Source organism: Urtica dioica, chromosome 11, assembly GCF_054948205.1.
Source record: "Urtica dioica subsp. dioica isolate 48M chromosome 11, U.dioica_male_clone48M_v1_H2, whole genome shotgun sequence".
NCBI lineage: Eukaryota > Viridiplantae > Streptophyta > Magnoliopsida > Rosales > Urticaceae > Urtica > Urtica dioica.
The window spans coordinates 3,018,761-3,033,483 of NC_142766.1; the positions used below are offsets into that span (position 1 = coordinate 3,018,761).

A 14,723-nucleotide genomic window follows, 5' to 3' on the forward strand; every position below is an offset into this window, starting at 1 on the left:
TTAATTTTTAAGAACATGTCTATTTTAGTCTTTTGACCATAATATATTTATTTTATCAAACGTTAAACGATTTAACTTAAAGCTGTTATTACTATATGTGTCCTGTGAAAGTTGTTCAACTATGTTGGTAGAACTACTTGTTGAATAACTGATTTATTTTAGCAGGATTAATTAAATCGACAATCAAACCATCAATCAAACAAAAAATAATAAAGGAAACACGGAATTGGTAACCTTGTTCGGTATAAACAACCTACTCAGGAGGACTGATACGTGCGGTGGTGAAAAGCGATCCACTATCTTAATAATCAAAGGTACATGACTTAGGTTTTTAGACTCCCTCTCAAACGCCTAGCTTCTTTGACTTCTCTAATGGATGGAAATCTGAGATCCTCTTAGACCAGAGGTTTCCTCTCTCCTTCACGCGACTCTTCCTCTTGAAGATCTCTCAGTGTATCAACGCAAAGCACACACTCATAACCTCTATACAAACCGTGGACAGCAGCAATAAGTTCCTTGAACCAGTTTTCGATGAAGATCTCCTAGCAAAGAGGCTGGTTCAAGGTTAAGATCGGCGTGAATTGACCTCTGTACGAATCGTGGATAGTAGCAGCAAGTTCCTTGAACCAATTGTCGATGAAGATCTCCTAGCAAAGAGGCTGGTTCAAGGTTAAGGTCGGCGTGAATTGATCACCTAATGAAACTCTAGGCGGGTTTTATAGAGGTCAATAACAGAATCTCCGCGAATTAAAACGATATAGAAACCAAATCCGATCGTATCTCCATGATTTTCGGAACTGAAAAATGCAATATCTTTAGTTAAGTTCGCGATTGGAGAAAATTGACTAAAGTAACCCGGGCCTTGAACTTGGTTGAACAACTTGTTGCAGCTTCGACTTGAACAACTGTTACTATTTGTTTTGCCAAACTAAAACCTATACCATAGAGGATTCAACAAAAGCAACATTTTTTTCTACAGGAAGAATTTTAATATCTAGCCGTCTATGCATATTGTTAGGTATATAACCACATTTACAGTTTCACATTGCTATATGGTCAACGTTTCGTAAATCTTATGTAAATATTCATGTCCATGTATTTACACGTGTAAATTGACGTAAATACCCCACCATTTTATTTTAATGAAAGTACAAATTTATTGCTATTTACCTAAGATTTACGAAATGTTGGCTTTATAGCAATCTCAACATTTTAGTTGGCTAGTTACCCAATTTTTAAAAAAATCAAAAAAGGTCAAATTTATTGATATTTACCTAAGATTTACGAAACGTTTGCTTTACAGCAATCTCAAACGTTTTAGTTGGCTAGTTACCTAATTTTAAAAAAATCAATAGTATAGTGATTGATCTTCAAATAGATTTGTCATTGTTTGATTTTGAGATTTAAAAAAAAAAATTCATATATATTGTAATTTATCATCATTTAAATTGGATTTATTGAGATAATTAGAAACCTAAGATACATATAAATAGAAGCAGAATTACTTTTGTTACGAAATATCTCAAATTTATTGACTGAAAAAGTAATGCTTTATGATTTAAAATTTGCTGATGAGCATATATAAGACTTTTAGGTATAAATTTTCTCGTTGTTCCGACAAAGAGACATCACCAAAACCTAAAGAAACAATCCAACAATTTCTATAAGGAATTAAAAAAAATGGACTTAATCTTGTGAGATTTTATTTAAACATAACCTATGGTTCACAAGAATAGTAATTCACTTTTAATTTGGGGCAGTGTAGCAAAATAGCCAAAATGAAACTATAAAATTTGTTTTTAGCCTACGTTTCACAGCTTTTAGTGAAATAGCCAACAAGTTTATGTGGCAATAATTAAGGTCTGATTTGCCTTTATTTATTAACAAAATCGTCATTTTATATCTCCTATTTTTTTCCTACACTTTTTTTTACATAAAAACTTCAAAAAACCATATCTATCTCATATGAACTCGAAATTGAGTGATTCCAAATCCTATGGATTCGTGACGCCGAGATCTTCAAAAAAAGATTCATTGTGTTTGATGAAAAATCATGTTTAATACCATAGATGTAGAAAAATCACGTTAAACTATCTTAAATATGGAAATAATTGAATTTTTTTGAAATTATCGACATAAATATAATTTTTCATCAAACACAATGGGTCTATTTTTGAAGATCTCGATGCTACGAATTTGTAGGATCTGAAATCACTCAATTTTTAGTTCGTATGAGAAAGATACAAATTTTTGAAGTTTTGATGCAAAAAAACATATTTGAAAAAAATAGGAGAGAGAAAGTGACGAATTTGTTAACAAATATGGGCAAATCAGACCTTAATTATTGTCACATAAGCCATTTGGCCATGTTGCTAAAAATTATCAAACATAGGCTAGATCCAAAATTACATGTTTAAAGTGGCCTAATTAGTTATAAATCTCTTTAATTTGTTTATATACATATTGTTCTCATTTGCTTTGAGAGGTATTTAATACACACGTGTTCATCATCAAAGGCGGAAGCAGTTTAAATCTAAGGCTTGCCAAGTTGTGGATTTATATTATAACAGATCGAAGAAGACTGATGTTGAAGGCTCGTGATGTGGACCAAGATGAATAGTCAAGTATATGAAGCTAATAGATGTGTCTTGCTTTTTCCTTGCAAGACGTTCTAAAGAACATAGCCATAATAGTCATCTCACTTAGATCATGCACGTTGAGGTCTATAAGATTTAGGTCTAACTGTTAATTTGTGTAAATCTTATTTTGTAATTCAAGTTTATTTTATTAATAATAAATTAGGTCATTTTGATGAATGATGATAGTATCATTAGTAAAAAAAAAAATTCGTGCATGAGTTTTTGCAAATTCAAAACAATCATATCATTGTGTTAAGATTATTGTTTAATATATTGTGCTTTGTTTTAAGTTCTAACACCGTATTGTTCAAAGAAAAAATTCAGTCCCTCAAGATTTTTGCATACACCATTATTCACTAGGACAAATATAGTCATCCGGTGCGATGATTGTCGCACCAAATACCTCAAAAGTCGCACCTAATAGTTTATTAGGTGCGACTTTATGTGCGATAAAGTCGCACCTAATATGCCGTCGCTAAAGGTATTAGGTGCGACATGTCGCACCTAATATGTATACCTTTAGGTGCGACACTTTTAGGTGCGACTTTGTCGCACCTAAAGTCGCAGCAGATCATTTCATATCAGGTGCGACTTTATCGCACCTAATAGGTTATTTTAATTTTAAAAAAAATAGAAAGAGAGAGAGAGAGAGAGAGAGAGAGAGAGAGAGAGAGAGATGTAGGCGGCGGCGGGGCGGGGGAGGCTGGTCACGGCCGGCGGGGCGCGGGGCGGTGGGCTGGCTGAGAGAGAGAGAGAGAGTTAGATTGAGAGACAGTGAGACGGAGAGAGAGAGAGAGAGAGAGAGAGAGAGAGAGAGAGGGGGGGACGTACCGGAGCGGGCGGCGGGCTGGTCCAGGCGGCGGGGCGGGGGAGGCTAGTCACGGCCGGCGAGACGTGGGGCGGGGGGCTAGCTGAGAGAGAGAGCGCGCGGGACGGGGGAGGCTGGTCACGGTCGGCGGGGCGCGGGGCGGGGGGCTGGCTAAGAGAGAGAGAGAGAGAGAGAGAGAGAGTGAGTGAGATTGAGAGACGGTGAGACGGAGAGAGAGCGAGAGGGGGACGTACCGGAGCGGGCGGCGGACTGGTCCAGGCGACGGGGCGGGGGAGGTTGGTCACGGCCGGCGGGGGGCTGGCTGAGAGAGAGAGAGCGCGAGGCGGGGCTGGCTGAGAGAGATAGAGCGAATGAGTGAAAGAGAAGAAGAGGTTCGGGGTTAAAACCCCTAAAACTATTAGGTGCGACATTGTCGCACCTAATAATCATATTGGGTGCGACTAAGTCGCACCCAATATGAAATCCCAGATCCGAAAAATTTCGGAGGGATTCGGCGGGGAAGTTTAAATTTGAAATCCATTGGGTACGACAAATGTCGCACGTAAAGGTATTAGGTGCGACAAATGTCGCACCGAATAACACTAAACATTAGCGAAATTTTTAGTCATCCGGATGAGTATCCGGTGCGACATGTCGCACCTAATATGGGCTTAGGTGCGACTATTAGGTGCGACATGTCGCACCTAATACCCTTACGCACTCAATATGTTAATTTGTAGTAGTGATTTGGAATTGTTCGAATTTCGTATTTGTAGTAAAATCAAATAAGGAAATAGTAGAAACGTAGATAGATTATAATAATTGGGCGATTTGGTTTTTTGCTTTGTTTTTTAAAATAGTTATCCACCTCGTTTTAAATTTTAAACAAAGTCAAATAGCTAAGCAGCCCCTACTTGGTAATAATTAATTAATTAATTATTTGGTTATATGACAAAATCAGTCAAATTTGTAGGCCATAATAATTCTCCTCCATTATCCCATCTCTTCCTCTCGGATTTCTTTTTTTTTTTTTTCTTTTCCGCGTACATTCGTGGCATTGCCCAAAAAATGTCAACATTCGTAGTGAGACGATTGTTGTGTTGTTATTTTTCTTTAACTAGCTTTATTCTACGTCAATAATTCAACGTACGAGGGATGATGCAATATGCGCTATGTCGTTGAAAATCAATTTTAATTTTTAATAAATATTATGTAGAAAGGAAAACTTTGGTTTTGTGAATCCTTTTACATGTAAAGTATTTTCATATTGAAGGTCATGAGTCATAGTCGGTTTTCCGCTTTTTACCTGTTCACATGTCGAAACATAGAATGGCAGATTTCCTGCAAGTGGAAGATCGTGGTGATTTTCTTGGGATTTGGTGGTTAAAATGGTTTGTCGATAAGCTTAGGAAATTGAAAATAAATAAAATAAACTTGTTGAAGTCATCTTTGTGTAGCTTTATCAGGAACAAGGCCTGTATTCATAGTAATATAGGGTATAGACGTCCGCAACAGCAACAAGAGTACAAGATTGACTTCATAACTTAGGAACAATATTGTAATAATTGTGATTTGAACATCAAAATTGAATATCTATTCATTGTGAATGTATAAATTAAAAAGAAACGGCAGCTATATTAATTATAATATATCCTAATGACGGTTCTAAATTAAAATTATAGAATTTATTTTATTAAACATATAGTTCAACTCGTGTTATATCTCATATTGTATAACGTATCTGCATTGTCTAATTTGAGCGGTTTTTAAATTATTAGATATCTACATCTCTATATTACAAAATTTAAGAGAAAAGACCACCTATATCATGTATGTTAAAACTAAATGTTGAGTTGAAACATGTGTTTACCGTTTATTGCCGAAAAGTTTAGTTTGAATTAATATAAGGATATACAAAATAATTAAATATGTTTATTACATTAAATAAAATAATATAGCCTACCCATGGATCTTAGAAGATAGAGATTTTTATAGTTCTAATGGAAAATGATGGAGGATGAAGCAGACCAATCCAAGTCTTAGACCATTTATGGCATCTCCAATAGAGACCTTCATTCTTCATTTTGAGGATTCTCAAACTTCAAAATGAGAGTTTAAATGTTCTTTACCCCAGGCCCAGAGACTCTCATTTTGAGGATCACCAAACCTAAAAATTTATTTATATAACATATTTTTTCTTAATATTAAATAATATTGAATATTGTTATACCTTCATAAATAATTATAAAACATACACAATATAGAGTTACATTTTAATAAAAACATAAATGAAAACATAAAATTAGACACAAATATAGAGTTACATTTTAACAAAAAAAATATGAAAATATAGATTATTAATAGCATGTGTTATGTTTTTTTTAATCATCTACTGGTAAATATATCAAATTATTAAATTAAAAGGATTTAATTGTAAATTATTTGTCTTTATGTACCAAAAACTAAAATATTTGTAAATATTTTATTAAATTTTTGAAATGGGGTATATTTTAACAACTTATACAAAATAAAAGACTAAAATATAATTACAGAACAATTTTTTAGGGTGTAAACAGTGGACCCTTAAATTTGAGGTCCACGGTTCAAACCCTGAAAATGAAGGTTTAAGGGCCTCTATTAGAGCACTCATGTCACGATCCGCGAGTGTCAGCTCGTCCACGAGCCGCGACTGACCAACTCAAAACATACAAGACTCATAATATAATTACATATTAAACAAAGTAATGCGGAAGGTTTATATATTAAAGTAGTTTGCGAAAATCCGAGGAAATTTTTCGCTTTTAATACAAGCTTAGAGTCTTATAGCGACTCATATACATATACATTACAGAACGCTTTAACAAATAAAACCAATCCCCCATTTGTGAGACCCCATAACCCATAGGTCAAGGTGATATGCGCTCGATCTCGGTCTTCAACTCCGATTCTCGCTTACAAGCTTTTCCCTTATCTATATTACCAAGGGTCATAAAGCTATGAGTCGAATCACTTAGTAAGTGGGAGTCTATCTAGAAAAGAAAAGAAACTAAATATCATGTGACGTGCAAACAAGCATATAAGAATGTAGAATGAGCACTAGATGCAGCTTGAGCATGACTCATGCGTGTCAACACACTCTATCTAATTATTTGCCGCTTTGCGAGATCGTAAACCCTCCCTGCTACGATCTCCAAAATGACAAGAAGTCAGCCTCAGACCTCGAGCAGCAGTCTTTAGGCGACATGGGTGTTTGAATGATTGTCTGGGATCCACTGGTGGTACCATCTTCATCGTGACGTCAGCGTGTGCTAGTCTCATGCAGCAATGAGCTCGCGATTTGCAACTTTCACCCATTGATGCATGGGGCGTTCAAGTCCCTTTTGAGTTTCCAACCCGGCAATGAACTCACGATTCGCGACCTTTACCCCATTACGGAACGGGGCGCTCAAGGCAGCTCTAGTTTGAGTACTCAACGCCATTCGAACCGATATGGTCCTCAATACAAGTCAGTGACTTGTAGGTACCACCGACAACGGTTTAATTAAGATTTGGGTACTCTGCAGCACACAGAGTACACACCTATGCTACTTACATGAGAGCATCTCGGGATAAACCCCGAAAGACTTATTATCGTTTCCCTTTTATGCTTGATAAGGGTTTTCAGCGGAAGACTCAAGACGTGACTCCCGGTACTTCCACTCTCGATTTGAATCTATGAGTTAATTTATACTCTCATGTTTTCCCTGTTCTAAAACGGGTCGAGCAGATAACTAAGAGGATAGCTATATCACATAACAAAGGTTGGGTTCTCACGAATCTACGTTTAAGCCTATCGGGAAAACCCGCACTACATTTTCAGAAAAAAAAAAAAAAAAAAAAAAAAAAAAAAAAAAGTGGCCGAAGCCTTAATCTTATCAGTGTATTCATTTTAATGTTTTCACCTACTCCTGTTTACTAACAAGTAAAATGCACGTAAACAAGGTTATTCCCTTGGTAAGTAGTTGACCTATGTCTCCACACTTACCCGCAATCAACGCCTCGCAGCTTCTTGATCTCGACGCTAGAATTTTCGCGATCCAGATTATCGATCGAAGAACCTGTGGCTGGTCGAGTGAGTTAGGATCTCGATCACGATTATACTATCTAACAGAGTCGTAGGAGTTCAAAAGAATTCAAGCTCGTTTGTAGTGTGACTGAACTTCACTCTTATGCTCGAGACGCTTATTAAATTGTTGGAATTAGTTCCCTAATTAAATACTATAAGTCTCGTACCGTAAAACACGGCACTCATAGACCTCGTATCGACCCCAAAATAAAATCAACATCCAAAATTAACCGACTCATAAGGTCTTTTGAGTTTTTATCTTTATTTAATAGAGTCTAAAAGAGAATACGTACAAAAATTCTACAAATCAGGATTTTCGAACCGACTCTTACTCGAAACTCAAAATCCAACAATTAGAACCAGGTGCTAGAGTTGCGTAACGAGACACGACACCAAAATTTGTTATCAGACAAGTTTTGAAGAAGAATTGTTGTATTTCTCATTCACGATGATGGGTATTTATACACATACATAGTAGTATAATGGTTAACAAAATATTCTATAATTATGTCTAATAACTATGTAATATACTATCATAATAATAATATTCTGTAATATTCGGTAATACTCCCCCTCAAGCTCGAGCATATATGTTAATCATGCCCAGCTTGTTACAGAGATATCCGACCCGAATTCCATTAAGCGCCTTTGTGAAAATATCTCCTATTTGATCGTCTGTCTTTACATATGATGTGGAAATCAAGCCTTGTTGAATCTTCTCGCGAACAAAGTGACAGTCGATCTCAATGTGTTTTGTTCTCTCGTGGAATACTGGATTGGATGCGATATCGATGGCAGCTTGATTGTCGCACCATAATTTTGCTGGCAAAGTGACGTCGAAACTTAACTCTGTCAATAGCTGATGTATCCACATAATCTCACATGTTCCTTGTGCCATGGCTCTGTATTCTGACTCAGCACTGGACCGCGATACGACATGTTGCTTCTTGCTCTTCCGTGAGACCAAGTTTCCCCCGACAAAGACGCAATAACCAGTAGTCGATCTTCTATCCATCTTGGACCCTCCATAGTCTGCATCTGTAAAGCATTCAATTTGAGTATGACCATGATTTGAGTATAAGATCCCACGTCTTGGTGCTCCTTTCAAGTAACACAAGATCTGCTCTAATGCTGCCTAATGGTCAACTGTCGGAGACGCCAAGAATTGGCTCACTATGCTGACGGAGTATGCAATGTCTAGGCGAGTAACGGTGAGGTAATTCAACTTGCCAACAATCTTCTATATTTTTCAGGATCATCCATTAGTTCTCCCTCCTTAGTAAGCTGCATGTTGGGAGTCATTGGGGCACTGCATGGTCTGGCACCTAATTTTCCTGTTTCGGAAAGCAAATCAAGTACATACTTCCTTTGCGATAAGTATATGCCTTTTGTGCTTCTCGATACTTCAACACCCAAGAAGTATTTTAGCGCGCCCAAGTCTTTTGTTTGGAACTGAGTGTGGAGGAATGCTTTGAGAGACAAAATGCCAGTAGTATCACTCCCTGTAATTACTATGTCGTCAACATAAACAACTAGGAGAATGACACCATCTTTTGTGCTCCTGAAAAATACAGAGCGGTCAGATTTGCTCTTTCGAAGCCCAAACTCTTCAAGGGCATGACTAAACCTTCCGAACCAAGCACGAGGGCTTTGTTTCAGCCCATACAACGCTTTTCGAAGACGACAGACATGGCCACACTCCCCCTGAGCAACAAAACTAGGAGGTTGCTCCATATACACTTCTTCATGTAGGTCTCCGTGTAGAAATGCATTTTTTATGTCAAGTTGGTGAAGGTGCCAGTCATGAGTTGCTGCCAAGGAGATGAAGAGTCGGATGGATGTCAACTTGGCAATAGGAGAGAAGGTATCGGAATAGTCAACGCCGTATGTCTGGGCAAAGCCTTTAGCGACTAAGCGGGCCTTCAATCGAGCAATCGTGCCATCTGGATTCATTTTGACCGTAAAGACCCATTTACATCCAATTGCCCGTTTCCCTGAAGGAAGAGTAACCAACTCCCAAGTACCATTGTCAGCTAAGGCATTCATTTCCTCTGTCATTGCTTTCAGCCAACCTGGATGATCTAATGCCTCACGAACTGTTTTAGGAATGGTGATAGAGTCGAGGGATGAAACAAAGGCATATGAGGAGGATGACAAAAGATTATATGAGATAGAGGAATAGATGGGGTAAGTACACTGTCGTTTACCTTTGCGTAATGCAATGGGAAGATCATCGACCGGAGGTGGATCTGATGACGAAGGACCCGGTGTAGGACATGTCTCTGGAGGATCAATGAGCATATGTGGTACCGGACGGATACGACGAGTGTAGATCTTGATCAGAGGAGGATGAGGTGCAATGCTAGGAGTATAGGTTCAGTGGTGTTTGTGGAGTCAGGTGTTATGGTGTCTGTGGAGTCAGGTGTTATGGTGTCTGTGGAGTCGGGTGCTAAGGGAGGTGGTACCTGTGAGGGAGATGGAACGTCTGGTGAAGTAATGGAATAGACTAAAAGATCATCGTCCTCGGGAGGTGGCAAGGTTGGTTTCTCAGATGTAAAGTATGGTAAGTGTTCCAGAAAGGTGACATCGATAGACACAAGATACCTTTGAAGACCAGGACAGTAACATCGATACCCTTTTTGAAGACGAGAGTATCCCAAAAACACACATTTTAAGGATTTTGGATCTAACTTTGTGAGACTTGGACGAACATCCCGAACAAAACATGTACTACCAAAGATTTTCGGATTAACCGGGAACAAAGGCTTTTGAGGAAACAGTGTTTTGTATGGAATCGCACCTTGAAGAACAGATGATGGCATACAATTGATAAGAAAACATGCAGTAGAGATAGCATCTGCCCAAAAACATTTTGGGACACCTGTTTGAAATAGCAAGGCTCGTGCAGTTTCAAAAAGGTGTCGGTTTTTGCGTTCAGCAACTCCATTTTGGGACGGAGTATCAACACAAGATGTTTCATGTAGAATGCCATTTTGGGTCATGTAATTTTGGAATTGACTAGACATGTATTCTTTGGCATTATCACTGCGGAGGGTGCGAATAGAGATATTGAATTGAGTACGGATCTCAGCACAAAATGAACAAAACAATGAGAATAATTCTGAACGATTTTTCATTAAAAATAACCAGGTTAAACGAGAAAAATCATCCACAAAAGTAACAAAGTATCGAAAACCCGGTTTGGACACAACAGGACAAGGACCCCAAACATCTTAGTGGACTAACTCAAACGGAGCGTTGGATCGCTTATTGACCCTAGGACTAGAACTAAGGCGATGATGTTTAGCAAACTGACAAGACTCACAGTCTAATGAGGAAACAGAGCGAAACTGAGGACAGAGTAGCTTGAGAAGTGGAAGCGAAGGGTGGCCTAAACGACCATGTTCTTCAAGGGCGGATGTGACACTCGGGCAAGCAATGGATTTTGATGTGTCGAGGATGTAGAGACCTCCAGATTCATGTCCTTTACCAATAGTCTGTTTCGTCATGAGATCCTGAAAAACACAAGAGTCGGGAAAAAATAAGATTGAACAATTTAATGTTTTTGTGAGTTGGCTAACAGACAAGAGGTTAAAAGATAAGTCGGGTAAATGCAAGACATGGGATAATGACAACGAAGGGGTAGGTGTGATGGTGCCAGAACCAATAACATTGGAAGGAGATCCATTGGCTAAAGTAACAGTGGATGCAGGGACATGATGTGTAAGGGTGGAGAAGAGTTTCGAATTACCTGTCATATGATCTGTGGCACCAGAATCAATGACCCATTTGGAGGATGAGGAAAGAAGACACGCATTCGGATTACCTGATTCGGCAATGGCAGTGACAGAGGGTTTTGAAGTCCTTAGTGATTCCTGGTACTCGGAAAATTTAGCATACTCGTCAGCAGGGATACGAACTGAGGTGTCAGAAGAGGATGCAACATGAGCTGACTGGTTCTTCTGATTCTTGTACTGAAGTTTTCTGCACTCTTGTATGGTGTGACCTGGTTTCTTGCAATAGTTACAAGTGATTGCGGCAGTATCTTTAGGACAAGAGATTCAGGATTTCTCGAGCCTCCAGGTTTGTAGGTAGCAGGACGACTTGAGCCATACGTATTTCGTGATAGTAGGGCTCCGCTAACAGGGTTAGACGGGGTTCCCTCGATGCGAAGGACGCGACTGAACACCTCTTGGAGAGAGGAAATATCGGAGCCAGAGATGATCTGGGACCTTGCAGTATCAAAGGTCGAAGGTAGTCCCGCAAGAAAACTCATAATGGCCATTTGCTCTCGCTGTTGTTGCTGAACTTTCACATCGGCACTGAAGGGCAGCAACATGTTGAGCTCTTCGTAGATCTTCTTGAACTCCATAAAGTAGGTGGTGAGAGATTGGTCCTGCTTTTCAGCCCTATAGAAAGCTTTGCATACATCGAACATGCGAGAGAGATTCCCTTTTCCAGAATAAAGGAAATCTAAATAGTCTATTAGTTCTTTGACGAACTCGCAGTGATTAACAAGACCAATCACCTCACTACCGATGGAGTTACGGATTTGGAGGAAAATACGAGCATCTTCGCGAAGCCATGCTTGCTTTGACTCGTTACTTGGAGTCGTATCGGTTAGATGATCATCTTTGTCGATACTCCGGAGGAATAAACGGATGGTTTTGCTCCAATCGAGATAGTTAGAACCACTCAACTTGTGGTCCGTGATCTTCGAGAGTATCGGAACGATTTCCGACACATTGATGGCTTTATTTTCGGCCTTTTTTTTTAATCAATACACGTGCTGTTTTTTTTTTTAATACACGTGCTGCTTTTTCTTTTTTTTTTCTTCGAGATACAAACTAGTTCTCTCTCGTACAAAGATGAGAGTGAATTAGAAATCTAAATAATTTTCAGACTTTCTAGGTTACAGAGAGAAATAAACCAGGGTAAGAAATAAAGACAAAAGCTTGTTCCGGGAGCTAAGAAATTGAAATAAACCAGTCGAATTGGCTGAGAAGATGTAGACGAAGCAGCAGAAAATAACAGGATCGGGAAAGGACGGTGGCAGGTGGGCGCGTGGACTGCACGCGCGACGGAGGACGTCGACGCGTGGGGAAGCTTCTGGGTCGTCGATCGGTACAGACTTGATCGGAATTTGATGCTCGATCGATTTAGGAGGGTGGTGAGATTAAGAGATTAGTGAGATGAGTGATTTTGATACAAAACTTGAATATGGAAATAAGGGTTTGAAATTTGGGAATTTTCTTAAGTTTCTGAGAAAAATGGAGGTGATTTTGAGCAAATTTTCTGAGCTGTGGAATGACTAATTTCGTTGCTCTGATACCATGTTATCAGACAAGTTTTGAAGAAGAATTGTTGTATTTCTCATTCACGATGATGGGTATTTATACACATACATAGTAGTATAATGGTTAACAAAATATTCTATAATTATGTCTAATAACTATGTAATATACTATCATAATAATAATATTCTGTAATATTCTGTAATAAAATTCAAACGAGAATTTAAACCCTCAAGAAAGAATCAAATGCTGACGAGCGAATAAACTCACGAGTTCAGTCTTCGGGCCTTCTTTCTCATGCTTAAGCATGCGGTCCTTCTTGTGATCCTGCTGCGAAACGAACAAAACAATTCATAATTCCATATTCACACGCACGGTTTCGAATCCGAGATTTCAAACTCAAAATCAAATAACTCACTACACTCAATGGAACTCAGATTCTCAGATTCAAAATCAATTCAATCCAAAAGCAATCTCATTATCTCAAAGTCCATACCAAAACCAAGCAGCCAAACAGAAAATCTGAAACACAAAATCAATAATCTCAGATCCGACACGACAATAGTTAAAGAACGCATCATAACTTAGCTACATAAATTGAAACGCAACGATTCCAATTTAATAACAAAGATAATTTCTGTAGCTTTTCAAAGACATATTATAAGCCGAATTTGAATCAAGAAAAAACTATCTCAAAAAAAGCCTGCAAAATTTGTTCACAGGTTATGAGTTCCAAATTTTACTGTTTTGAAACACTGATTTCAAAAATTCATATCTCACTCAATACATAATGGATTTTCACGTTCTTGGATGTTTTAAAAACCTTATTAGTATAGTTTCCAGAAACAAATACTAACAGAAATAATCTCAGAATATATCGGACTCTCCATGTCCGTTTTATCACCCTGTTCAGACCAGTTTATTAAGCCAAAACAAAATCTCAAGAAATCAACAAGCAATTCACGGAAAATAGAGTAAGGGAAATTCAAAACCCCAATCGGAACCCTAAATCATGAAAAGCCCCCAAATTAGGATTCCAATTTCGGACTTGAAATGAGCAGAACGAGGATTTCCTTACCTCGTTGACGAACGAATTCTTGCGCGCCACTAAACCATTCCCTCTTCCAAATCTGCGCGCGCTCAACCTTGAAGAGAAATAAACCAAGTCTAACAAGGTTCAAACCATGGAAGTCCTTGAAGAAAATTGGACAACAAGGGGGAAAAAGAGGATGAAATCGGAGAAAACAAGAGTCTCACCTTCTTCACCTCACTCCGGCAACTCTTTTCCTTCTTCTCCGGCGTCGATTCGCTCCTCCGATTCGCGCGCATCTTCTGGTTCGCGAAGTTCGGACTTGTTCTTTTCTTCCTATTTTTTTCTTTCCATAATTTGGTCTGATGGGTAGAAGAATCGAGAGTGTAATGATGGTGGAGATGGAGAAGAAGGAGTTGGCTTATAATGAGCAAGAAATCCGTAATTGCTCATTTAACACCCTCAGCTATAGCCGGTGCCTCAAACTGACCCCCGGTTTTAATTTCTCTTACAATTGGTCCTGAAAATGTGTTGCAAATGGGTCCTATCATATAATTCCTTATTTAATCCATAATCGAATTAATTATAATTATATGATTTAATCCGAGAATTTTCTCATTCAGTTTGAATTAATTTAAATATATTGAAGGTTTCCTGGAAATAACTCTCACTCTCGAGAATTTATTTATTAAATTAATTTCCAGAATGTCACATCGAAAAATAATTTAGATTCGAGTCGAACTCGAAATTGCATTCACTCCTTCCAAGTTTCTCATCACCTTAACATTTTTTAAAATTAATTCGATAATCTCATTGGACCATAATTCACTCGAGAATTTATTTGCAA

At 38.2% G+C, this 14,723-nt stretch overlaps 1 long non-coding RNA gene across 2 annotated transcripts; it reads right to left on the minus strand.

Annotated features, from left to right (window-relative positions):
* Positions 1-12,900: 12,900 nt before the first annotated feature.
* On the minus strand, positions 12,901-14,280 carry LOC149380690 (uncharacterized). 2 transcript variants are annotated; one of them, XR_016293874.1, is made up of 3 exons: positions 14,104-14,280; positions 13,925-13,991; positions 12,901-13,173 (listed from the first exon to the last, which is right to left on the minus strand). It is a non-coding gene; the product is annotated as an uncharacterized LOC149380690 (long non-coding RNA). The 2 variants fall into 2 exon arrangements; XR_016293873.1 differs by having other exon boundaries at positions 12,901-13,176.
* Positions 14,281-14,723: the final 443 nt, after the last annotated feature.